The sequence below is a fragment of the Toxorhynchites rutilus genome, chromosome 1 (genome assembly GCF_029784135.1).
Source record: "Toxorhynchites rutilus septentrionalis strain SRP chromosome 1, ASM2978413v1, whole genome shotgun sequence".
NCBI classification, from domain to species: Eukaryota; Metazoa; Arthropoda; class Insecta; order Diptera; family Culicidae; genus Toxorhynchites; species Toxorhynchites rutilus.
The window spans coordinates 67,033,441-67,060,071 of record NC_073744.1 but is presented as its reverse complement, the minus strand read 5'-3'; the positions used below and the strand labels follow the sequence as shown (position 1 = coordinate 67,060,071).

Genomic DNA, 26,631 nt, shown 5'->3' with positions numbered 1-26,631 from the left:
AACAGATCTCGCAGTAAATGTCGCTAAAACTAAATCCATGGCAGTGAACACTGAAAATACCTCTAGCTTCACAGTAGCGGGACAAAGAATTGAACGGGTGGAAACGTTCCAACATCTTGAAAGCCAAACAACGCCGGACGGTGGTACCAAGACCCATCTAGCCACACGGATCAGAAAGGCCAGGGCTGCATTTGCAGGTCTACGAAATATCTGACCCTCAAAACACACAAAAACCCGAATCTTCAATTCAAACGTTAAATCCGTACTGCTGTACGCCTGCGAAACGTGGTGCGTCTCGGCGGAGACAACGCAAAAACTCCGGGTCTTCGTTAATCGTTGCCTGCGATACATAATTTGAGCATGGTGGCCTCACAACTGGATATACAATGTTGAACTCCATCGTGTCGATGTCATCAGCGCCCGATAGCTACAGCAATTCGCGAACGTAAGTGGAAGTTGATCGGACACACCTTGAGGAGAGGAGCAAACGAGATCTGCAGAGAGGCCCTCGACTGAAATCCACAAGGACAGCGCGTAAGAAGCAGACCCAGAGGCTCGTGGCGGCGTATCCTTACCAATGACATCCAAACTGTTGACGCCAATCTTACTTGGCGGCAAGCGAAAGCCATGGCAGATGACCGTCGACAGTGGAGACTTTTGACATCGTTCCTTTGTTCTGCCCAACAGGCAGACACGGATCAATAAGTAAGTAAGATACTATATCCATTGAGGTGAACTCATACTTTTGCCTGTAACTTTACAACGAAATCAAATATCTAAAAAATCCTTTTAGGAAAAACATTTCTGGGGGCATAAGCTTCCCAAAAACGCAAAAATTAAAAATTTTATTTTTTCGACCTTCCAGACCGGGATCCTCCCTTAACTCGAGAACGGAGCAGTTAACAGTTAGTATCAGGTGTGCGTCTTAGTCTGCCTCGGGTTTGTATGCAAATACAGGGTTTTCCATTTCGGGCTTCCGAAAGTATACAGCCCTGCGCTGACAACCGTTTGACATAGCTGTCAACCAAAGCGTCATATCGTTAGTTGAATGTCTGTCATTTTACAATATGGATCGTTTTAGCATCGCACAACGTGTTAATTTTGTTAAATTATACTATAAAAATGATGAAAAACCGGCAAATGTTTTTCGATCATTACGGACGGATTTTGGTCGTCATGGACGGCCTACAGAGCACACAATCGCTAATGTAGTGCGTAAATTCGAACACACTGGATCCGTAGCGGATATTGTGAAACCTGTGCATTATCGTAATGTGCGTTCGGCCGAAAATATTGCTGCTGTTGCTGCCAGTGTGGAGGATGACCCGAATGTTTCGATTCCACGACGTGCTCAGCAATTGGGCTTGACAAACACATCATTGTGGCGAATTTTGCATTTGGACTTGCACCTACATCCATATAAAGTCCAACTGGTACAAAAATTAGAGCGTGGTGACCATGGAATGCGTCGGGCATACGTCGATTGGGTGAACGAACAACAGCAGCAAAATGCTGTATTTTCGCATCAAATTTTCTTCAGCGATGAGGCACATTTCGAACTCGGTGGCTATGTGAACACACAAAATTTCGGTATATGGGGCTCAGAAAATCCACACGTGATTGTTGAGAGGCCATTGCATCCGACAAAAGACACTGTTTGGTGCGCATTATGGTCTGGTGGAGTCATCGGGCCGTATTTCTTTGAAAATGAGGACGGCGAGACGGTAACTGTGAATGGTGAGCGCTATGGCCGCATGTTAACCGATTTTTTTTGCCACAAATTGAAGATATGGATACGGATGGCATGTGGTTTCAGCAGGACGGCGCCACGTGTCACACAACACGACCGAACATGGCCGTATTGCGAACGAAATTTGAGGGACGCATAATTTCGCGTTTTGGTGATGCCAATTGGCCGTCCAGATCATGCGATTTGAACCCGCTAGACTTTTTTATGTGGGGTTATGCGAAAGACCGTGTCTATGCCAACTCTCCGCAAACTCTTGAACATTTGAAAGACAACATTCGTAAAGTTATGACCGAGATACCGCCCCATATGTGCCGAAACGTCATCGAAAATTACCTGCTCCGGATCAAGGTGTGTGAGGAAGCCCTAGGTGGAAATTTGAATGATGTTGTATTTCACACATAATGGCATAAACCAAACTTTAATTTGAAATAAAAGTTTCATCGAAATTCGAATTCTAAGTGTGTTTTATTTCAATTTACTTTCGGAATTTAAAGTTGGAAAACCCTGTATATACCGCGAATATAGATCGCGTACAGAAAAACTAGAAGTGGGTTATATCTTTTATATAACCGCAAGGTGGACGTAGGACTAACGTTGACTTAGCCATCAACAAGTAACAAGCATATAAATATTAGACGTTTCATCTTTCGAATAAAGTGATTATCATACCACAAAGTCTGTGTTAGGGAAACATTCCGATTTCCAGAAAAGCAAGGAAGTACAGAAGTACTCGCAGCTTGAATCTGTTTTGCAATCTTGATTTCCCCCAGGCTCCATGGTTTCGAAGTCTGTGTTAGGGAAACATCCCGATTTCCAGATACGCAAGCGAGTACAGAAGTACCCACTGCTTACATCTATTTTGCTATGCCGATTTCCCCTGGCTCCATGGTTTTGAAGTCTGTGATAGGGAAGCATCCATCCATTCCAGCGAGCGTACCTCAATCGTTGCGCAATTATAACTGAGTGGATTTCCGAGCGGCACTCGCTTATATACCGATTGGTGTGATTTCAATAGCCTGTTTTGAATGTAATTTTAGGGCTATTGAAACAATTTTTTGGATTATAAAGTAACAAGCATATAACGCGTAGACATTTTATGTGTCGAATGAAGTGTTTATCATACTATTTCGTTCAGTTGTTCAGGAGCTATTAACGCTCAAAATCTCGTTCTCCGGCGTAACGCTTTCGTTTTCGAAAGTTTGAACTTACACCCCAGTATAGAAATGAAAGACGTAGTCCTACGTCAATACAATTTCTGGGGAAACACAAATTCGAAATTATCTTAATCAAAATATCGATTGTGGGTGGAATGAAGTTCTCCGGGTCAGCTAGTAAACAATATTTATAGTTGCAGAACTTTTTTAATTGAATTTCGAAACATATCATAAACACACTGCAAGAGATTTGAACATTTCAAATGACATAATAGACGTCAAAAACCCATGGCCTCCCAGGTCGGGATCTGCCCTTAACACGTTTTGAACGGTCAAGCATAAATACATATCTCCTCAGAGTATGAGGAGAAAACGGCGTGGCAAACAAGTTTCAAGATCGAACAGTCCCATACAATCGAAGAAGACGTGTGACGGTTCATGATGGTGCAAATGAAAAATTTCACCTGAGCGTCTTCCTCAGTTATCGGTACGCATTGATACAACGCCCCGGTGAGTTGTGTGCCCTCACAAACCACCGCAACCTGAATACCTTGACAATGACAACACTTTGGTGGCGATGCAGCGGAGCCAAACAACCCATCATCTCATCGAGATGCTAATTTTTATGTCTCCTGCTGCCGGGCGATAGTTTTCACTTTCTTTTCTATGCTTCGGTGCATTAATTTGATAGCATCGACGCGACAGTAGATAAGTGTGTCTCATTGACACATCGTTTGGTGCTATAAAGAGTATGAAGAAAAATATATTTTTCTCAATGGAAATAACTAATTGCACAAAGCATGATAGCGACCTGGAAATGGAATCCAAAATCTATGTTTAATTGTTCCAAATCATCCCTCCCAAAGCACTCAACTGTTTCCGCAAACATAGCTAAATGAGAAAACTTCGATTGCTCCGATATCTGGGTTTAATGACCGTCTATTGCTTGCTCATAAATTCAACACATCCGAGTTGAATCTGATTGATCTACAAAGGAGCGTTTTCGGTCTAATGGACATGATCGAACCGAATCGGATTAAATTCATAACCATTGGCTGTTATCGAAACAGACCGACATTCCAACAATTCACCGTGTACTTCCGAGATGATAACACTATCGTGGTGGGCAGGCGCGTGTCGATTGAAATTCCAATCTGCGTACTTCCAGCCAGTCAATGGATCCCTGACGAGTTGAGAAAAGTAAACAACTTGTTGTTATTCACGTTGCTGACTGGACCGTATAACAATATCGTTGTTTTATTGGTATCGGCGTGTTTTGCCCATTTTTCAGTTGTTTACGGAAGGATTCGAAGCTCATCGAGGGACGTTTAAAAAGAAATCATGTCGTGGTTATGTCTGTTCGAGAAAGTTGATAATTTATATCAAGTTAGATAGTATAGATAAGCGTAGATAGTACGTTCTTGTTTTGCAATTTTTGATAGATCCATTTCAAAATATTCGACACTTAGAAACTTTTCACTAGCTTTAAGTAGCGAATGAGCTCGGTGCGTTGTTGCAAAAGTTGATGAAAAGCTTGAAAACACAACTTTTGAAGTAATCAGTAAGGAAGGCAAGAAGTTGAACAAATAAACTTTTCCATTGTTTTGGGCATCCTTTTACTTCGTTTACATTCGTTACACTTATGGAAAACATAATAAATACAGAGAGTCACAGTGACAGTCATCGCCCTTCTAATTATAAATAACATCCTTATCCAAAAGTTAAGCAATTCTTCACTATGAAGGAAATAATTTTCTAACAAACCATTGTGGAGCACCAAAAACGGTGTTCAAAAAATAAGCGGTAAATATGAACACAGTAAAAATCGACCATCCTGTTTATACATTCAATTGTAAGCATGTATTTGTGAGACCGATTCACCATTCAGCACTGGTAATATTATTCATATTTCAGTTTGTTTCACAAAATTCTTGTTTCGTAGGTAAAACACAATAAACGTAGCATTTGAAGAAAACTTAGACCATTGAGTTTTCTTTCGTAGTGTTATTTTCATCGCCATCCGAAATTATTATTTTTTATTAAACGATTTTATTTAGCTTGCCCTGTAATCTGTTTGTATGTTTGTAACGTGTAACGTGTTTGTCTGTAGCGCTGCATTAATTAAACCCACATTAATAGAAATTTGACCCCCTTCCTGTTGACCGATTGATCTGAAATTTGGAACACACCTTTATCTCTGTAGTCATTATAAAACTGCGTATTTCATGATCTTGAAAATCCAAGATGGCGGCCGCTACAAAATGGCGGACTACATATTTTCTCAAAACCTCATTAATATGGGTATCAAATGAAATGGCGTGACTAGTAGAACACGGTTAATGTGAAAAGTACAAATCCAAGATGGCTGCCACTACAAAATGGCGGACTACATATTTTCTCAAAACTTCATTAATATGGGTATCAAATGGAAGGGCTAGACTAGTAGAACACGGTTATTTATGAAAAATGCTAATCCAAGATGGCTGCAACTACAAAATGGCGGACTACATATTATGTCAAAACACCGTTAATATGGGTATCAAATGAAAGGGCTTGACTAATAGAACACCGTTATTCGTGAAAAATGCAAATCCAAGATGGCTGCCACTACAAAATGGCGGACTACATATTTTCTCAAAAATTTCTCTATTATTATCGGTATCAAATGAAAAGGCTCCAAATTCAAGATGGCCGCAATCACAAAATAGCCAATTACTTTATCAAACGGTTTTATTTAGCCTGAACTGTTCGTATGTATGTTTGTATGTCTGTAGGGTTGTCCAATATTAAAAGAAATTTGACCAATAGGAACTGACAGAATTTATAAAAAACCTCTCTGCTCTCATTTTAAAACTGCTTATCTTGAAAAATCCAATTTGGCCACCGCTACAAAATAACTGATTCCATATCACCTCAAAAAAAAAAAGATTGATTGAGATATGTGTATCAAACGAACGAACTTGACTTGGAGAACACACTATGTATTTTCTACAATCCACTCAATATCGGTATCAAATGAAATGTTTTGACTGATAGAATACAGTACAATGGTTTTATTGTAGAGAAATATTCTAATGAAACAGATAATGTACTAAAAACTTGAAAATAAAATAAGTAAAAAAAACTTTTTAAGTTAAACGGTTTAATTGTGATTAAATATAATAATGTACTAAAAGCTAGAAAATAATTAGGCAAGTAGCAGTTAGCAGTTATCACAACTCTCCTTCATTAGTCTAGGGAATTTATAAGATTGAAATGAAATCATTGGGCACGTTGGATTTCCATTATTTACAATTATCGACTTCATCATATGCCCCACGATTTTATTTTAGTCTTATAAATGCTTAACTTAAGAAGTTTTTTTTACTTATTTTATTCAAACGGTTTTATTCAGCTTGCCCTGTAATTTTTATGTTTGTATGTTTGTAACATGTTTGTCTGTAGCGCTTTACCACGTTAATAGAAATTTGAACCCCTTCCTGTTGACCGATTGATCTGAAATTTGGGAACACACATTTGTATCTGCAATCATTTTAAAACTGCGTATTTAATGATTTTAAAAATCCACGATGACGGCCGCTACAAAATGGCGGATTACATATTTCCTCTAAACCCCATCAATATGGGTATCAAATTAATGGTGTCGACTAGTAGAACACAGTTATTTATGAGAAATGCAAATCCAAAATGGCCGCCACCACAAAATGGCGGATTACATATTTTCTCAAAACAAACCCCATCAAAATGGGTAGCAAGTGAAGGGGTTGACCAGTAGATCACAGCTATTTATGAAAATTTCAAATCCAAGATAGCCGCTGTAACGAAATAGCCAATTACTTTTTTAAACGGTTTCATTCAACTTGATCTGTTTGTATGTATGTTTGTAGAGTTGTCCCACAATAATAAAAAATACAAATTCACTTTGGCCGCCGCTAAAAAATGGCTGAATGGCTTGACTTGGAGAACACACTACATAAGGAACAAAATAAATTCAAAAAGTTGTATGTTTTTTTTTGTTATCCCCTCAATATCGGTATCGAATGAAATGATTTGACTAATAGAATACAGTACATCACCAAAATATTCCGAAGAAATTAGGTAAGAAATAAAAATTAAAAAAAAGTTGAATGGTTTTATTGTAATCATACAGATAATGTAATAAAAACTAGAAAATAAAAAAGGAAAAAAAAACTTTTTAACTTAAACGGTTTAATATACTAATACTAGAAAATAATTAGGTAAGTAGCAGTTAGTAATTATCACATCCCTTCCTTCATTAATCTTGGGCAATGATGAGACTAAAATAAAATCGTGGGCACGTCGATTTCCATTATCCAAAGTTAGTTGTTTCATCATATGTCTATTTTATTTATATAGATAGAAGACGATATAGGAGTGCGTTTTATCACATTAAAATCCATTTCCACTTTCGAACAAAGATCAATTTCGTTTCCGCAAACATGAAATGGACTAATGGGCACCTTACACGATCAATCGGATTGACAATAAGTGTCTTCAATATCGTGACAGCTAGGCTTTCAACATCTGATCTAACCTTAATCAATATTTTTCCACCTTACACGGTCAATATCGCCCTCAACCCGAGACAACGAAAATATCCGCGATGGCTAGTGGCGACATTTGAGTTTGGGATCCAAACTATTCTCTATCAGATTAGAAGGCTAAAAGGCAATTTTCAATTGGTAAAATTTGAATGAAAATATCTACTTGGTATTATTTAATTAGTTGAAGCGCGTAGTCCTAACCTTAACTTAACCTATTTCCCCTGAATTTTCAGATATTCCTACTAAAATGTATTATTATAATATAACGTCAATTTCAGACATAATTTTTGTATGGGATTTTCTCACCACTTGCAGAAAAAAAGTGATTTGCATTCACATAGAATACTATTTTGATTCGTAAAAGTTAATTTTCATTCATAATTTACACTTTAGAATTCGGTTTTTCTTCTCAAAAATACATCATAATACTCGTTTCACAAATACAGACTGTTCCTTTCAGTTTCAGAGATGCCAGATTATTTTAGTTTGCGAAAATATATGCAAGTTATTTTATCTGCAAGCAAATGTTTTTATTCCATAAATGAGACTATGACAGTAGAACCCCGATTATCCGCGAGCGGGTGATCCACCCTGCGGATTATTCGTGACTGCGAGTTCCATAGTAAATCAATAGGCCTTTCCGGAATTTGTTAGTGAGTGGTAGGCCCATGCTCTTTTGTTTTGGTCATGGCTTTTACATTATTTAGCCACTGATGTACACGACCTTATAGATGGATAGTTGATTGATTTCTGTATTGATAGAACATAGTTTTTATGTTGAAACATCTCTTTTCGTGTTTGCGTTTTTTTGTCCTTTAATGGGTCATCCGCGATTTTCGTTAATCGCGGTGAGTTTGCCCGACTATTCCGTGGATAATCGGGATTCTACTGTAGCTTGAATTAACAGATCTTCTCATTCTCCAAATTTTATAGCGGAGTGTGAAGAAACACACAACCCGCTCACTAGCGCAAAGAATGACCGAGTTCAACGTTAAAAAATTCCTAAAACGTTGTTAACTTTCATCCACTCTCTCACCATCACATTGTCAGTTTACTTTGAAGTTTTGATTTGTATCGTGAAAAGTACCGTATTTTGCTCTTCAAAGTATCAGTTTTCCAAACCAAAAGCTTCCATTTATGATTCCTACAATTTCAGTAGTTTATAAATTTTAATTGCAATCGCAAAAAAGACTAACAAAAATTAAATGTGCGCTTGCATATCTGGCAACTCAGTCTGGAAGTCCGTGAGGTAAAACGTCAACATCATGCATCCATATGAAATGCCACGATATTGATGCTCGAAAATCAGAAAATCCGGATTTCTGCGTCGTCGGCCATGTTCAGCTGTCATTATGATCTCAAATGTCATCATATTGTCAATAAAGTTGACCGTGTAAGGTCCGCTTAACAACGCTTGTCAATATGTAATTGTAGAACACATGCGAATTGAATTTTTCGAATTTTCCTTCAGAGTTTTCCGAAAATTTTTAATTGTTATGTTTGGTTGGAATATGTTTGGCTGAAATATGTGCATTGTTTGTATGGGACCCACTCTCCATCCCAGAGGAGGATGGGGTATCATACCATCATAGAAACATTTCTCGTACCCGAAAACCTTCTTCTTCTTCTTCAATGGCACTAACGTTCCTAGAGGAACTTCGCCGTCTCAACGTAGTATTACTTGCGTCATTTTTATAAGTACTTAGTTGAGATTTCTATGCCAAATAACACGCCTTGAATGCATTCTGAGTGGCAAGCTCTAGAATACGCGTGATCACAGTGCAAGTCGGAGGAAATTTCTTTGACGAAAAATTCCCCCGACCAGAACGGGAATCGAACCCGAACACCCGGCATGTTAGTTATGACGCTAACCACTCGGCCACGGGAGCACTCGTGCCCGAAAACCCTCACATCCCAAATTTGGCTCCATTTGCTTGATTAGTTCTCGAGTAATGCAGAAATTTGTGTTTCATTTGTACGGCAGACCCCCCCCCCCCTCCAAAGAGAGGAGTATATAACCACCATAGAATCTTTTATTGTACCCTAAAACCTCAATATGCCTAATTTGGTTTCATTTGCTTGATTAATCCTGGATTTATGCATAAATTTGTATTTCATTTGTATGGTAGCCCTCCTAAACTCTAATTGAGGGGCTCAGAATGCAAGGGGTGTAAGTGACTTGATCGATTTCTCTTCGTCAACGTTTTCTTTGATTAATAACTCAACTGCAAAAACGTTCCAATTTGAGTTAGCTATAGAATCTGATAGATGAGGCCTATCTATCTGACCTATCTTCCACATTGTCAAATACAGCTGGGAATGAGTTTGCAGCTAAGTTATGGCCAAAAGAGAGAGCCGATGTAGAGAAATCGATCAAATCACTTACACCCCTTTCATTCTAAGCCCCTCAATTGTTATATGAGAATACGAGCGGCAATACCTATTTTATTCGTTGAATTGTTTGATCATTCAAGTATTATCACTACTTGTATCTTAGACAAAACAATGCTTCAGTATGAGTAATTGAAAAAAAAGCTGACAACATTCAGGTGTATAAATGAAGCATTTGAAACGACGGATATGTCGCTCGATGTCACGATGCCAAGTCTTCTAATATCTTATCATATCTCAACGATCCATTTTACGCTTAATAAGGACATTGATTACTGTGGTATTCATCGTTCTAATATAGTTATACTACCACTGTAAAAATGACTGCATAAAATCCACATTACTTTTCTCCAATTTACAACATAAAATACAAACTAACTTTTCCAATTATGTGTTTCGTATTCGTGGGCCCTAAACTAGGGTAATATTCAGCTCATTAAAAATTCTGAAACATGCTGAATAAATGCATAATTTTCCAGAGGCGCATGAATATGTATGCTGGTATGCTGGTTAGCTTGGCGCAGTCAGTCTTGTCATTGGATCCCGTTGACCGGAGCTGCTCGGAAATACTAACCGAACCAACCAACAGCTCCAAGTGTTCATGAATGAATTTCGTTCCATTGATGCTCGCGCAAGTGTTTGCGACTCCAGCGAGATCTAGTTCTGGTTTACTTAGCACCCCTCCGGACACACCTCCCGGCTGCTGCAGACCGCGTTATGTAGGTGTTGTTGATCTGCTTTCATTGTCGGCCTTTTTTTGTTTTGTTTTCTTCAGCTGCTGGCAGCAACATAATTGTGTACACGGATTCGGAAAGCGTCTTCACTCCGAGTCGCCGGGGTGAAGCATAAACAACGCGCCAGTCGTGCTCAATTCTGGTGTGGTCAGTTATGACTTATTTTTGTTTTCACCAGCGAGAATACATTCATTTATCTGGAGCGACATGTGTTGCGAAGCCCGCGTGGTTTTGATTGATGGGCGGTACAATTACCGCCCGAAAGATTACGCACTGTTTATCTAATGGGAAAGTGTTTTCATGGGTTGTATGTGATTGAATTGATGATTAGGGGACGAAGATATGTGCTATTTGATGTGGATGGGAAAACCTTGCGAAGCGTTAATGATAATAAGTAGGGGAAATCAGGGTAAAACCCTAAAGATTTCCACACACTTCCAAGATCTCCCATTTTTCTTCGACTGCAAATTATTACAGATACTCTCGTCAACTATTCATGAACCATTCTATAGTATCTGTTGATCATTTTTGAGTAGAACTCGAGTTCTGATTAAATACAAAAATTGATGTTTTTAGATGAACTAAATGGGAGTGCTTGCGAGCTCGACACCCACTCGGGGTAAAACCGACACCTTTAGGGGAACGAATGAAAATTTGTCACACTAATTTCAAAGCATGAATAGGCTATCTATATACTATGTGGACACTTTAAGAGGGGAGAGGAAGGATAGTTGAAAATTTTATGTAATTGGATTGCTAAGGTTTTGAATGATAAAAAAGCAATCAAAATCATGTAATTCAACTGCAAGAAAAAGCTGTTCACTGATGGCTTATTGAACCCCACAGCTTTCGTTGCTGATGCAGTCTTGGGTTTGCGGAACGAATGGTTCGGATTCCGGTCCAGAAAACGGTTAGCCAGCACTTATGTTTTTCTTGTTGAAAGAATGTTTCACGTTGTTTTTTTCTGGTGAATTCAAAAGCCAGACGGTTCTCAAGAGCAAGCAGGTGATGGATGAATCCCATAAGCTCCATGAGCTCTGTCAGCCTTTTTTGTTGACATGCTCGATTCAACGTTGGTTTTGGCTGTTTTATCAGTTTGTCTTCCAAATATGAACTCGAGGCATCTACAAAAAGTAAAAATGCATTTTTCTTGTCAGTGAAACACAAATCAGGTGTCAGTTTTACCCTGGCTGAAGATTTCGGTGTTACCCCGAATGGACTCCAAATTTCAAAACAATGTTTTGAGTACTCACAAAATACACTGAACAATGATCTAAGATGAATGAAGTCCGCAAAAGTTTCGAATTTTCCAAAATTTTCCGATTAAAACACTTAAGTTCCACTAGCAAAATTTTACACGGACTAACTCCTGTTTGCTGACCGGTTCTGTTTTGTTGATTATTTCGACAGTAAAGCGACCTCCGCAACTGTGGGGTGACTCGGAACGTAAGAAATAACATGTGTGTACAGGGGACATCGTTGAATTTACAAAACAACTAGCAGACCTGGTAAACGTTGTTCCGCCATAAAAATTATTGAATCTGATCGATAAAGAAGAACGATTGATACTAGAGAGTCATTCTTATTCCGGAACCCAGTTGGTTTGGAACTCGATAGAATTTCACGAAACTCGATCGAATTCCACATTCTGCAAATCGAAACTCGATCGAATTCCACAAGCAAATATGGCAACCTTGCCTTGTCACAAAATAAACGTCAAAATAATTCATCCGTATTCGTGAAGCAATCTTCTCTCTATCAGATTGGCAAACCGGAAAACAATTGAGAATTGTTTAAATTTGAATGAAAATTATCATGTCATTTAAATACATAGAAAACATAGCCCTGACCCTGACTTAACTTCGTTTTCTATAAATTTACTTGCATTTCCATCAAAACTTTATCCATAATATAAAATACTATCAGACACAATTTTTGTTCTGAATTTCTTTCCACTTCACAATGGTCCAGGAAGTGCATTTAAGTGCAAATTAGCATCTAGAGCTCGACAGTTATTCTCTAGACAGAAACTGTCTTCGACAAAGTTGTTACATATTATAAAGCGCTCATTTTGATGTTTTCAAAAATTGGGTTACCAAAATTTTCGATGGAATAAAAAATCTAACTTTCTTATCGTTATAGATAGAGGTAGATATGGTTCGACAATGTTTTAGCCTCAGTTATTTTAAGCAAATTTATAGAACAATATTTTTTCTATCTCTTGAAATAGCCGATATAGCGCTTTTTTTTCTAAGTTACGTTAGGGTCACCATGAAAAAAACGGGTTTTTTGCTCTAACTTTTTTATTGCAAACTAGCTGACCCGGCAAACTTCGTCCCGCGCAAAATTTATTTTTTTGTTATCACATCCACGTTTTCCTACTAAGCGCACGTTCATGAGTCCAATCGCAGTTCGACGATTGATTTTCTAATCTACCCTTTAAAATTATTTTTTACTTTAAAATTTCAGTACTTCTACTAGAACTCGACATTATAATATCAGATTATTTTCAGACACAATTCTCGTGCAAGATTTTTCATCCACTTGCAAATGACATATAACATAATTTTGGGCGGGATGAAGTTTACCAGGTCAGCTAGTTATAGATAAATAAATAAATTCTACCTATGCGTCTGCCGTCACCGCATCAGTTAATTTCATTAATGGTTGTGGATAGTTGAAAAACTCGGACCGATAAACAACAGCCTAATTTGGTTTCATTTGCTTGATTAGTTCTCGAGTTATGCAGAAATTTGTGTTTCATTTGTATGGCAGCCCCCTCTTAGAGAGGAGGGTGAAGAGTCTAACCACCATAGAAACATTTATTGCACCCTAAAACTCTCACATGCTAAATTTGGTTTCATTTACTTGAGTAATTATCGAGTAATGCAGAAATTTATGTTTCATTTGCATGTCAGTCTCCCCCTCCCCCCTCTAGAAAGTGGGGTGGATAGTCTAACCACCGTAGAAACATTTATTGCGCCCTAAAACTCCCACATGTCAAATTTGGTTTCATTTGCTTGATTCATTCTCGGATAATGCAGAAATTTCAGGGCGTATTTTTTGGACTTACCAAGTTAAAAATGTATGAGGTAATCCTCGCTCCTTCCATTCCGATCGAATACATCCAGCAATAGGTGGGATCCAATCCGATCGGACTTCATATTTTATTAGAACACACGCTCTGTAATGTCATGACCAGGCCACATTTTAAATCTGTACTAGAGGGGTTGAAAATCTTTCTCATCTGTACTGTTTCTTCAAAAAAACTGTACCATCGCAAATATTCGTTATAGAGAAAAATCTATTTTCTTAGCATGAAAAAAATACGCGTTTATTTACTACAAACACTACATTTACATTAGCTAGTCATTCGTGTTTCTGATTATGCTTATACATAGTTTTTCGGAATCTAGATTGCTAGATTGCGATACTGCGGCGTAAAAATCGTCTTGTACCTTGATGTTGCATTGTTCAAATGTAAGAAATTTCACACGCGGAAAAAATCTTTACCAATCTGTACTTTTTAACGAAAATCTGTACTCTGTACCGTACATAATCTGTACCAAAAATAACGAAAAAAAAACTGTACCTTTCCAGATAAACCCGTACGTGTGGCAACACTGGTCATGTCAATATTTTGCATTTTGGCCTGGCAATAGCAAAGACTGTGTCGGCTTTGTTCATGATAGCGTCATGCAAGAAAATGTATTCTTCCTCACGCCACTTATGATGATTGTGTTGTAGGAGTCGCAGTCGTTCGTGTGTGTGAACGATGAATTCCAGATTATTGTTTTATCTTCGAATTACAATATATCGCGCCTTTTCATAGTCGCCTATTATGATTCCAGCAATGTTTGCAATCCAGCTGGGTTTTTATCAGGATTGTCATTTTGTAATTCAAGCAAGTGTGATTTGAAGTATTTTAAATATTCATTGTGCTCATTCAAAAAGACCTTCATTTTTTAAAATCACAATCAGACACAATTTTCGTTCAAAATATTTCTCTACATATAACAGAGAATATGTTACTTTTTTTTACATATAACACATATTTGATGCGTAGAGTTAAATTTTAATTTAAAATTTTATTTTGAAAGCGTACTTATATCACCCGAATATCCATTATCCGCTTTTGCTTCAAAGGAATGGAACACGAAGCTCAATGTCAACATTTGCACAACTCGATTGAGTCGATTGGATTACAGAATGCAAAATTGCAACCCATTCGAATAACGAGTGAGTAGTTGACCAGTAAACAGATCATTTAATGTCATTTAACATTTACGTTTCGTTCTGTTTGAAAAACGAACGACGGTTAAATTATTTGTATTGTTTATACAAAAACACTCAAATTGCGTTTAAAAATAGGGGATGGAGGTTCGATTAGGGGTTATATGTATGGTTTGAAGTCAAATTTAAGAAAAAAAAATATTCAGAATTTTATTTTCTGTATGGAGCCACCCTAATCGGTATTTTATCGCGAAACATGAGACCGTTTTTTTTATTTTTTTCATTGAGGTGACCATTCCCATTCCAGGGTGGCCCAAAAATCAACTTCCCCTTTTTTACGTTGTTGTGATGAAACACAACATCTGTTCTATTGGCCAATTCTGGTCGTTTCCGGAGAATTGCTAGCTTCAAACGGTCCAGTTTTTGAGAGTAGAGATCTGAATTTTGTGTTTGGAGATACGGAAGCAACTAACAATAAATGATTCCTTTCAAGTCCCACCAAATTCACAGGTGAACCCTCCCGGTCGATAACTCTGGTTTGGCCGTGGTTTGAGCTGCTTCCACACGCTTTGACTACGATCGTTTTTGCAGAATATTGTCGTATGTGACCCATTTCTGATCTCCAGTCATCATCCGTTTGAGAAACGGGTCGATTTCATTCCGTTTGGCCGAGGTTTCGTAGATGGAAATTCAATTCATTATATTTTTTGGTTTGACACCCAAATATCGAGTGTCGATTGATTTCATATTTTTTCAGAGAAGTATTATTTGTTGCATTTGTTGCAATAAACAACAAAACGGACAATCCGGAACATCTTGAATAATGTTTTGAATTTCACGAAAAATAATGGATTTCTTTTTCCCTAGTCTAACAAATCCGTGTTAAATTAGTTAAAGAGACGAGAAAGCAGCACAAAAAATGTTCTTCAAGACCGCTTTTGAAATCTGTCGAGATAATATTTCTTCTCACCTCCTGTTGGTATACGATCCTGAGAAGTCGATTGTGCTGTTATTGATCTTCTATGTAGCACAATGAAATAATGGTTCTCAGTAAGTCTTTTAGGAGGGTAGATGAAAACTACAGATTATAATAAAAACTCTATGGTTTTCTAGTCTTTCAATATTGCGTTTGGAATAATTTCTGTTCTCTCAGAATTGTGTTTGAAAAATAATAAAATGTCATGTGAAATGAGTGAATTCAGTCCCTTTTAGCACGTGACATAAACCTAACAATTAATTCGTTTATTAGTTTCAAACCTCGTTCTCCCTTAAAGTGTGACGCAGTGTGAGGTAGGTCATATAAGGAAGAAGGGAGAGAATAAGATTGATGTTCAATACAGCACGGATTCGATTATATACAGTTTCCGATTTCTTTTCACTGTATATACAGTAAACTCTCCCTAACTCGATATCCAAGGGACCATCGAGTTAGGGAGGTATCGAGTTATGGAGAGAAGAATGCTTATAAAATCAAACAAAGGTGCCATGAAATTGAAAATAAAAGAAGAATTTGATTTTTGATTCATCCCCTTAAAGTCAGTCAGAAGACACCTTTCTCACATGAAAAAATATTTTTTTCCAGAATCTCTCAGAAGATTTTAGATGATCATATTTTATGAAAAAAAAATCCTTCTACGCAAATGTTCGAATTTCAACAATGACAAAGTTATTGAGCTTTTGTTATGTTTCGGACTCTGTTGCCTCAAACTGGCTCTACACTAAAAAGTACGCTGGGTAAGCCAAATCTGTTGCCTCCATTTGAAATCCCTGAAATTCATATTGAAATTGTTTGTTTCTATCAATCAAATTAATGTTCTCAAACCACTCTACAATTTGCTCTTTGACACCCAACTTCTATATTTCTTAATTTCGTTGCAATAACGATATAAACATTTCCTGGTGAAAATTCAAGCAAAATCTTCAAAAATCACGATTTTTCCCCAGTGTACAAATAATAGCTAATAATAAATAAATTTAAATAAAAACAACATGAAAGAGCAACAAAAATACGAAGTAAAATTAACAAACAATAGCCACCTTAACGTCCAAAGGTTACCTTTTTTCTTGAAGCAAGTCATATTTCTAATGTAAAAAAAATATTTTTTTCAAGCTGTATATAATCGAGTCCGACCTGTACTATGTTCTGTCGTGACGACGTTTCGTAAATCATATTTTCCGTGTAAAACGTGTCGTCACGTTACAAAATACATGACTATATTAACGAGGTTTTTGCCATCATATGGAAAGACTAAATTCTCACGAACACGAACGAAAATACTCAAGCATTGTTAACAAATCAAAGAATAAAACTCATTCGCATGTTTTGAAATGAATTCGAAAAAAGTTGATGGGTCTGAGCCTAGGGATATTTGCACGGACGGGATCTTGACATAGGACAGTGACTGTGTGTAGTAATTGCATTTGAATTGAGTTTTTTCATAGTTCAAAATCTGTTAGTGTCTTATAATGTGAATTTCGCATGAAACAATAGTACAAACCATCCGTAATGTAAATTAATGAAATAGTATAGAAGAATCATTATATTCATCTTCATTCCACTTGCGTTGCCAGTTAGCGATGGTATTTTTGCGGACTAAAGAATAAAATTCATTGAAGGCGATTTGACGCTGATAAATATCGTCTTCAATTGCACCTACCTTTGCTAATGAGTCAGCCCTCTCATTACCCGGAATGGAGCAATGTGAAGGGACCCAGATAAAGGTAATGACATAACAGCGTCTGGATAAAGCACTCAAAATTTCTCGTATTCTCTCAAGGAAGTACGGCGAGTACTTTTCCGGCCTCACTGAACGGATAGCTTCGATAGAGCTAAGACTATCCGTTACAATGTAATAGTGTTCAACAGGTCGTGAGGCGACGCTGTCCAGCGCCCAGTGTATCGCTGCCAATTCAGCAATATACACTGAGCAAGGATATTGAAGACTGTGGGATGTGCTAAACAATTCGTTGAACACTCCAAATCCTGTGGACTCATTCTTAGAAGACCCATCAGTAAAATACATATTATCACAATTGATATCCCCATACTTTGCATCAAATATCGTTGGAACGATCCTCGATCGAAGATAATCTGATATTCCATGGATATCTTGCTTCATGGACAGATCAAAATGCACAGAGGAATTGATGTAGTCAGGAAAACAAACACGGTTGGGAATATATGAAGAAGGATCAACCTGCATGGAGATGAATTCATTATATGAACTCATGAATCCGGAGTGAAAATTTAGCTCGATCAGCTGCTCATAATTTCCGATCACCAATGGGTTCATGACCTTACACCGGATGAGGAACCGAAGAGATAATAAATTGAAGCGATCTTTTAGTGGGAGTACGCCTGCCAAAACCTCGAGACTCATGGTATGCGTTGAGGGCTTACATCCCAACGCAATACGGAGACAAAGATACTGAATTCGCTCGAGTTTAATGAGGTGTGTTTTGGCAGCTGATTGAAAACAGAAACTGCCATACTCCATCACTGAGAGAATAGTTGTTCGATACAACATTATAAGATCTTCGGGAAGGGCTCCCCACCAGGTGCCGGTAATTGTACGGAGAAAGTTTATTCTTTGCTGACATTTTTACTCAGATACCTAATATGGGCCCCCCAAGTACATTTGGAGTCGAACCAGACCCCAAGATACTTGAATGACATAGCATGAGTGATCGGTTTACCCAAAAGTTGAAGCTTTGGTTTTGCTGGTCTATGCTTCCTAGAAAAAACCACCATCTCTGTTTTCGTGGAGAATTCGATCCCTAGCCCAATGGCCCAGGTTGACAAATTGTTCAAAGTGTCTTGTAAGGGTCCTTGCAGGTCGGATTCGTTTGATCCTACGACAGACACCACTCCATCATCTGCAAGTTGTCTTGGGCTGCAATTTTGTGTAAGGCAATTGTCGATGTCGCTTACATAGAAGTTGTACAAAAGGGGGCTTAAACATGAGCCCTGGGGGAGGCCCATGTAAGAGACCCAACTTACTGCCGAATCTCCGTGAGAAAAGTTCAAATGTTTCTCACAAAGCAAGTTATATAACATATTATTCAATAGGGGCGGGAGACCCCGAGAGTGTAATTTGTCCGACAAAACCTCTATTGAAACAGAATCGAAGGCCCCCTTTATGTCCAAGAATACTGAAGCCATTTGTTTTTTTTCGGCGTAAACCATTTGAATTTCTGAAGAAAGCAACGCAAGACAATCATTCGTCCCCTTGCCCATGTGGAACCCATATTGTGTTAGTGGGAAACTTTATACATGCTAAAATGAGCAAAAAAATCTTTTTTTCGTTGTTCGAAACGTTGTCACGTCTTTCTGGAGCCATTCTAGTTTGAAAAACAGTGAATTGAGCTGCAACAAACTGCATAAAAGTTTTGGAAAAAAGAAAGCCAATGATACTATCGAAATTCTTGTTAACAAGTTCCTCTACACTAAATAATAAAATTTTCGATTGACGTCCTTCAACGTCGTATTAATCATGTAAGTTTTAAAAACGAGATATTGAAGCACAGATTGAGACATTACCCGTGCATTATCAGCTTCAATGACTAGAAATGATATTTATATTCGTGTCGACCCGCCCCCAATTAAGCTGGCGAAATCGGGCATTCACTTCAACGCAGCATTCGCAATACATATTAATTGGGAGAGCTATTGCCGATAAATCAAAACAAACCGCCAAATTAGACACGCAACGCTTTCTACAACAGTCGCGAACCAATACAGTAGCAGAAGTCGCTAGTGTCTCGCTCACGTTGACATTCACTTTCCGGTGAACCCCAACTATCACGCAGACCAATTTTTTCGATCAAGCCGTAGGTTATCCACACACAAATATTCGTTGTCACGCGCCCGCACACTTCTCTCCAACCAAAAACCTCTTTCCGCATCCGAGTAGTGGTAAGGCTACAATAATATCGGTCATATGCGCCAAGTTCACGTCCGGCTAGTCGTTAGCATTCTTCATCGTCGAGGCCCATTATGAAAACAATTAAAGCGAAAAACTTGCCATTTCACCAATGTCACTATTTATACTCACTGTTGCGCTTCCTCCTTTGCAGGTGTTGATTACTATTTTTTCCTGCACTAATCACACAATTGGAAAGAGTTAACAGCAGCTGACAATCACCTTTAAAACTTTTTGGTTCACCGCTTTTTCTTCGGTCACCACTTTCCGAACGAATCCAAATTTTACTTGCTAATTCCTGGCGATAAAAGCTAAGGTTTTTTTTCGGCCCCGGAATAACACGTTCACCTGTGGCCAGTCACAGCCAATCACTACAATCTGTGCGGTTCACACTTAACACCAATCGGCACTGAGTTGGCGCACGGCGTCTCTCTTTCTCTGGTGGGTAATTTCTGCTGCTGTCGCTTCTGATCCGAACTCACCACTCGAAGATCCGTGGAGAAACCGGTCGCCCTCCGTATCCGTCCGTATCTTTGCCTCGGCAAGGCGTTGAGAAAGTAGTGAAAGTTTTCGTTCGTTCCTTCGTGTGGTAGATCTGTGAGCGGGTGCTTCTCGAGAGCGAGAGAAATACTAATTTGTTTTTTTATTTTCCACTGCGGCGGCTGCTTATTGACACAAGACACAAGACCAGCATCCTACAACGCGAACTGTTGCGGCAAAACTGAAACAGATCCAGTCGATGGTCGGGTGTTTTATCAATTTTAGGTCCTATCCGAGTGTTGGTTGTTTGGAAGCATCAAAATTGAAGGTCGTGGAAATGAAGAGCGAGAAATGGGGTGAGAGAGTTATCACCAGCGTCACTTGGTGATAACGGTTGAGCGATTGAGGTGTGGAGAATAGTGGTGAGATAATATTATTGCGCGCGCAAACGGTTTATGGGACGTTGGGGTTCGTCGCTTATTTTTGAAGAAGTCTTCCACGTGCATTCGATGAAAATTAGATCGGAAAAGTGGGTGTGATTCTGCCATTTATTCGTTCCAGTGAAATTTGACTGTATTGTAATTTTTAATTTTTAAAATTAGCAACTTTGATAATTTTTCATGTTTGTAATGTGTTGTACCAAATGATAGCTTAATTTATTAGCTACCACTTACCATCTATCTCATTTAATTCATTATAACTTTGTTGAACAATAACTTTAGTTCAAGGGGTTATTCTAGTGTAGAAGTACGAATTTCGGACGTTTTTAAACGGTTTTATTTAGCTTGCTCTGTTTGTATGTTTGTATGTTTGTAACATGTCTGTAGCGCTGTCCCACATTAATATAAATTTGACCCCCTTCCTGTTGACCGATTGACCGAACTGCGTATTTCATGATCTTGAAAATCCAAGATGGCAGCCGCTACAAAATGGCGGATCACATATTTTCTCAGAACTCCTTCAATATGGGTATGAAATGGAAGGGTTTGATTAGTGAAACACATTTATTTATGAAAAATGCAAATCCAAAATGGCCGCCACCACAAAATGGCGCCATATACATTTTTTTCAAAATAATATCAAAGTATCAAATAAAAGAGCTTGATTAGTATACAGGTCGGACTCGATTATCCGGAGTATTGATTTTTTTTTCATTCCGGATAATCGAGTCAACATATTTTTTGGAAATGAAAGAAGAATTTGATTTTTGACTCATCCCTTTAAAGTCAGAAAACACCTTTCTCACATGAAAAAAAAATTATCCAGATTCTCTCAAGAGGTGATAGACGATCATATTTGATGAAAAAATCCTCCTACGCATATGTTCGAATTACAACAATTACAGTTACAGTTACAGAACTTTTTTTTTTGTTTCGGACTCTGTTGCTTCATACTGGCTCTACATTAAAAAGTACGTTACGGAAGACGATTCTGATGCTTTCATTTGAAAGATGAAAAAATTTAGCACAGGATATAGAGGTGGAACAACTAAATTAATGAATTTTAATAACATTTTGGATGTGAAACACTTAAAAGTTAATAATTTTTATCGTGTTATTATTAATTTTATCCTAAAAATTTATATTGAACTATATTGTTACTATCAATTAAAACGAAGTTCTTTAACCTGCTCCATTTTTTGCTCCAATTTGTTCTTTGACGCACAACTTCTATCTTTCTTAATTTGGCTGCAATATCGATATAAACAATTCCTGGTGAAAATTCAAGCAAAATCTTCAAAAATCACAATTTTTTCCCCACTGTACATGTAACAGCCACTTAAACTTCAGCTTAACGTTGAAAGGTTACATTTCTTCATGAAATAGGTCATATTTGAAATATAAAAAAAATTATTTTTTTCCAAACTGAATATAATCGAGTCCTAAATTGTATATAATCGAATCAAATATAATTGAATCTGTATATAATCGAGTCCGACCTGTACTGTATTCTATTAGTCGAATCATTTCATTTGATACCAATATTGAGGAAATTGCAAAAAAAATACATAGTCGACCATTTTGTGGCGACGACCTTTTCGAATTTATGTTATTCATAGTGTAGTGTATTCTTCAAATCAAGCCATTCAGCCATTTTTTTTGCGGCGGCCAAATTGAATTTTTCAAGATCATGGAATACGCAGTTTTATAATGACAGTAGAATTAAATGTATGTTCCATATTTCAGATCAATCATTTAACAGGAACGGGGTCAATTTTTTATTAATGTGGGACAACCCAACAAACATTCAAACATACATAGAAACAGGTCAAGCTGAATGTAACCATTCAAAAAGTAATTAGTTGTTTGGGGACTGCGGCCATCTTGAAATTGGATTTTTCATTATCTGCTATGTTCTTCTAGCCGAGAACATTCTTTTGATACATTCTTGGGCATTTTTCATAAATAACAGTATTCTACTAGTCAAGCCCTTTCATTAGATACCTATATTGATGGTGTTCTAAGAAAATATGTAATCCACCATTGTGTAGTGGCCGCTATCTTAGATTTGCATTTTTCATAAATAACTGTATTCTACTAGTCAAGCCCTTTCATTTGATACCCATATTGATGGGGTTGTGAAAAAAATATATTTGGCGCTATTTTGTGGTGGTGGCCACTTTGGATTTGAATTTTTCATAAATAACTGTATTCTTCTAGTCAAGCCCTTTTATTAGATAACCATATTGATGGGGTTCTAAGAAAATATGTAATCCGCCATTTTGTAGTTGCCGCCATCTTAGATTTGCATTTTTCATAAATAACTGCATTCTACTAGTCAATCTCTTTCATTTGATACCCATATTGATGGAGTTCTGAAAAAAATATGTAATCCACCATTTTGTAGTGGCCGCCATCTTGGATTTGCTTTTTTCATAAATAACTGTGCTCTACTAGTCAAGCCCTTTCATTTGATACCCATATTGATGGAGTTCTGAAAAAAATATGTAATCCACCATTTTGTAGTGGCCGCCATCTTGGATTTGCTTTTTTCATAAATAACTGTGTTCTACTAGTCAAGCCCTTTCGTTTGACACCCATGTTGGTGGGGTTCTGAGAAAATATGTAATCCGCCATTTTGCTATTCAATATAGAATTATTATACAAATTATTCGAATTTTCCGAAAATCGAAAATAAAATACTCCGGATAATCGAATCCAAGATAATCGAGTCTCCGGATAATCGAGTCTGACCTGTATTACTATTGACTATTGACACCGTATTGATAGGCACCTTAAGTTTGAAGAATTTAATGAATTTTGAGTCACCCTGTGCTTCAGTAGAGCTGTCGCATGTCGAAATATAAATAAAAACAAGAATTGGGTTACATCTGTGATATAACCACAAGGTAGACGTAGGACTACAGTTGGCTCGGTAATAATTTATTTGGAATTGCATCTGAATCAAATCTCAATGAATGAATGAATGAATGAATATTTTGAAATATTGCTGAAAGTTTTTCTTGTTAGTGTGTGGGTGGATGAGTATAAGTATTGGAATCCGATGAAATTTGAGTGGCTATGTAAAAGCAACTGACGATGTTTGATATATGTTTCATTTTTTGTTTCCGTGAGAATAACACGAGATTTTTCATGATCACTCCATGCGCAGAATAGAAATTGAGGGCGTCATTTCACGGTGAAAACAAAATAAAGTCTATATAACCTTGCATAAAATTCATTTCGTTTTTATCGTGATGTGGCAATTTCACATGACTGTTCCATGCGAAAGTAGAACAGAAACTGATGCGAGTAAAAGTACTCACGCCTTGCATGTGTCCGCTATGGTTTCCCGAACACTAATGCAAGCGAGCAAAAGAAATCACAGCTTGCATGTATTCGCTATGACGGTTTCTCCAGGTGCCTAGATTTTGCGTCCGTGTTCGGGAACACATTGCGGTCGCCAATCATCATCAATGAGCAAGATTGTTATGATTTGAATAGCTTGCTTTCAAAGTAATTTTTAAGCTATTGAAACGATTTTTTGGACATATAAGTGACAATCATATAACTCGTTGACATTTTATCTTTAGGATTAAGTGATTATTATACCACTCCATTCAGTCGGTAAAGAGGTATTAACGTTCAAAACTTTGCAGTCCAGCGTCACTCTCTTGTTTTCGAAACTTTGAACTTACACTTACACACAGAAATGAAAGACGTAGTCCTACGTCAAAACAGAAATTGCTCTCTCGATAGCCATTAGGCCGTAGTTCTGTGCGCATGGTATCTAAGGAATTTCTTGTGCAATTATTATTTTTTATTCAATCTGATATGTTGGACAAATCATCAGTTTGGACGACTGTTTACATATTCTAGGAGAGGTGAACATAAATTGTGTTCAATCTCAGCAATTAATTAGCATAGAAATTGCTTTGATGTTTGGGGGCAAAGTGGTCATAGGTGCATAACGACTTACAATGTTATGTTTTCTAAAGCTAATATACCTCATCACATTCTGCTCTTAAAGAGGTTCCTTTTGTGGCTTTGACCCTGGAAAAATATGCCACTCCAACTAAATCAAGCCTCATTATGCGGAACGTTATATGTTTCTTACAACATTTTTGTATGCATGAGAAAATTTTAATTGAGACTCTAGGCGAATAGACCATAGGTGCGATATGTGCAAGTGACCACTTTGCCCCCACTAGGTGACCACTTTACCTCCAAGCAAGAAAAAAGTTCTATTTTCATCTTTTTTTCTAATGAATATTTTGAATTTTCATAGTAAAAGCCGTATGCTATCTTGAACAACAATTAGTTGAGCTATAATATTCTTAGAAACACGAGAAATGTTGCGGTATGTGGACCCAGGAAATGGACATATTCCTTAGGGTGACCACTATGCCCCCACTTCCCCTAATAGAGACGAATATAAATTATAACATAAATGAAAAATTGTTCAAAAATTGTCTAAACAATATAATCAGGTTGAAAAAAACTTCGTCAGGTCATACATTGCAAATAATAAAAACAACAAAAAAGCAAAAGAAAACTGTTCACATTAAGATACCCGTTCGTATAAAACTTCGTCAGTCGAAATCTTTGTCAATAAAAAAAATTTAAAAGAAATCTTTCGGTTGCCAGGCAAATACAGCCTTAACGTGTGAAATACAGTTTCTCTTGAATTCTGTTAGTGTTGTTGCACGTTTAATATGGCATCGAGTTGAAAACATTTACTCCTTTAACATATATCAAATTTTGTGAAGCACATGTTAAGAAATGTGGTTTTATTTCTTCCGCGTTTCTAGGATTATATCTATGAAAGTCACTTCTTCTTTCAACACGATCACACAAATATCGAGGCAGAAAACCGTTTATTACTTTAAAAATGAACACCATAGTTAAATAAACAATTCTTTGCTTCACAGATAACCATTGCAAAGCGTCCAGCATCAAATATGAGGAAGTGAACTTGTTGCATTGTAAAATCAAACGCATTATTTTATTCTGCAAGCACTGTAATCTCGATATTCGTGTTTCATTGGCCAAAAAAAATGGAAGGGCAACAGTCCAGATGAGGAGAGATGATTGATTTGTATAGCTGTATTTTACTGCAAATAGTTAAATCGTTTCTTGGTCGACACAAGATTCCATACTTCTTGGCAATTTTCTTGATGACATTGTCAATGTGAGTATGGAACTTAAGTTCATCATCAATAATCACGCCAAAATATTTAATCTCCCGAACGCGATCGATGGTCTCATCATCAACTACAATAGAGATGTTTTCATTTATTCGATTTCGCGTGATTACCATATATTTAGTTTTGCTTATGTTCAATTTCAATTGCTTATACTTCAACCATCTACAGGGTTTTCCAACTTTAAATTCCGAAAGTAAATTGAAATAAAACACACTTAGAATTCGAATTTCGATAAAACTTTTATTTCAAATTAAAATTTGGTTTATGCCATTATGTGTGAAATACAACATCATTCAAATGTCCACCTAGGGCTTCCTCGCACACCTTGATCCGGAACAGGTAATTTTCGATGACTTTTCGGCACATATGGGGCGGTATCTCGGTCATAACTTCACGAATGTTGTCTTTCAAATGTTCAAGAGTTTGCGGAGAGTGGGCATAGACACGGTCTTTCGCATAACCCCACAAAAAAAAGTCTAGCGGGTTCAAATCGCATGATTGGACGGCCAATTGGCATCACCAAAACGCGAAATTATGCGTCCCTCAAATTTCGTTCGCAATATGGCCATGTTCGGTTGTGTTGTGTGGCACGTGGCGCCGTCCTGCTGAAACCACGTTTCATCGGTATCCATATCTTCAATTTGTAGCAAAATAAAATCGGTTAACATGCGGCCATAGCGCTCACCATTCACAGTTACCGTCTCGCCGTCCTCATTTTCAAAGAAATACGGCCCGATGACTCCACCAGACCATAA

At 37.5% G+C, this 26,631-nt stretch overlaps 1 protein-coding gene across 4 annotated transcripts in view; it reads right to left on the bottom strand.

Annotated features, from left to right (window-relative positions):
- The window catches only part of LOC129772021 (uncharacterized), a 137,185-nt gene extending 116,726 nt beyond the window's left edge, over window positions 1–20,459 (bottom strand). For 2 of the 4 annotated variants that reach the window (XM_055776176.1, XM_055776179.1), the window contains exon 1: window positions 19,882–20,459. The gene's annotated coding sequence lies outside the window, so the exon portion shown is untranslated. The remainder of the gene's footprint in view (window positions 1–19,881) is intronic. The other 2 variants (XM_055776177.1, XM_055776178.1) reach the window with 2 other exon arrangements.
- Between the last annotated feature and the right edge of the window lie 6,172 nt (window positions 20,460–26,631).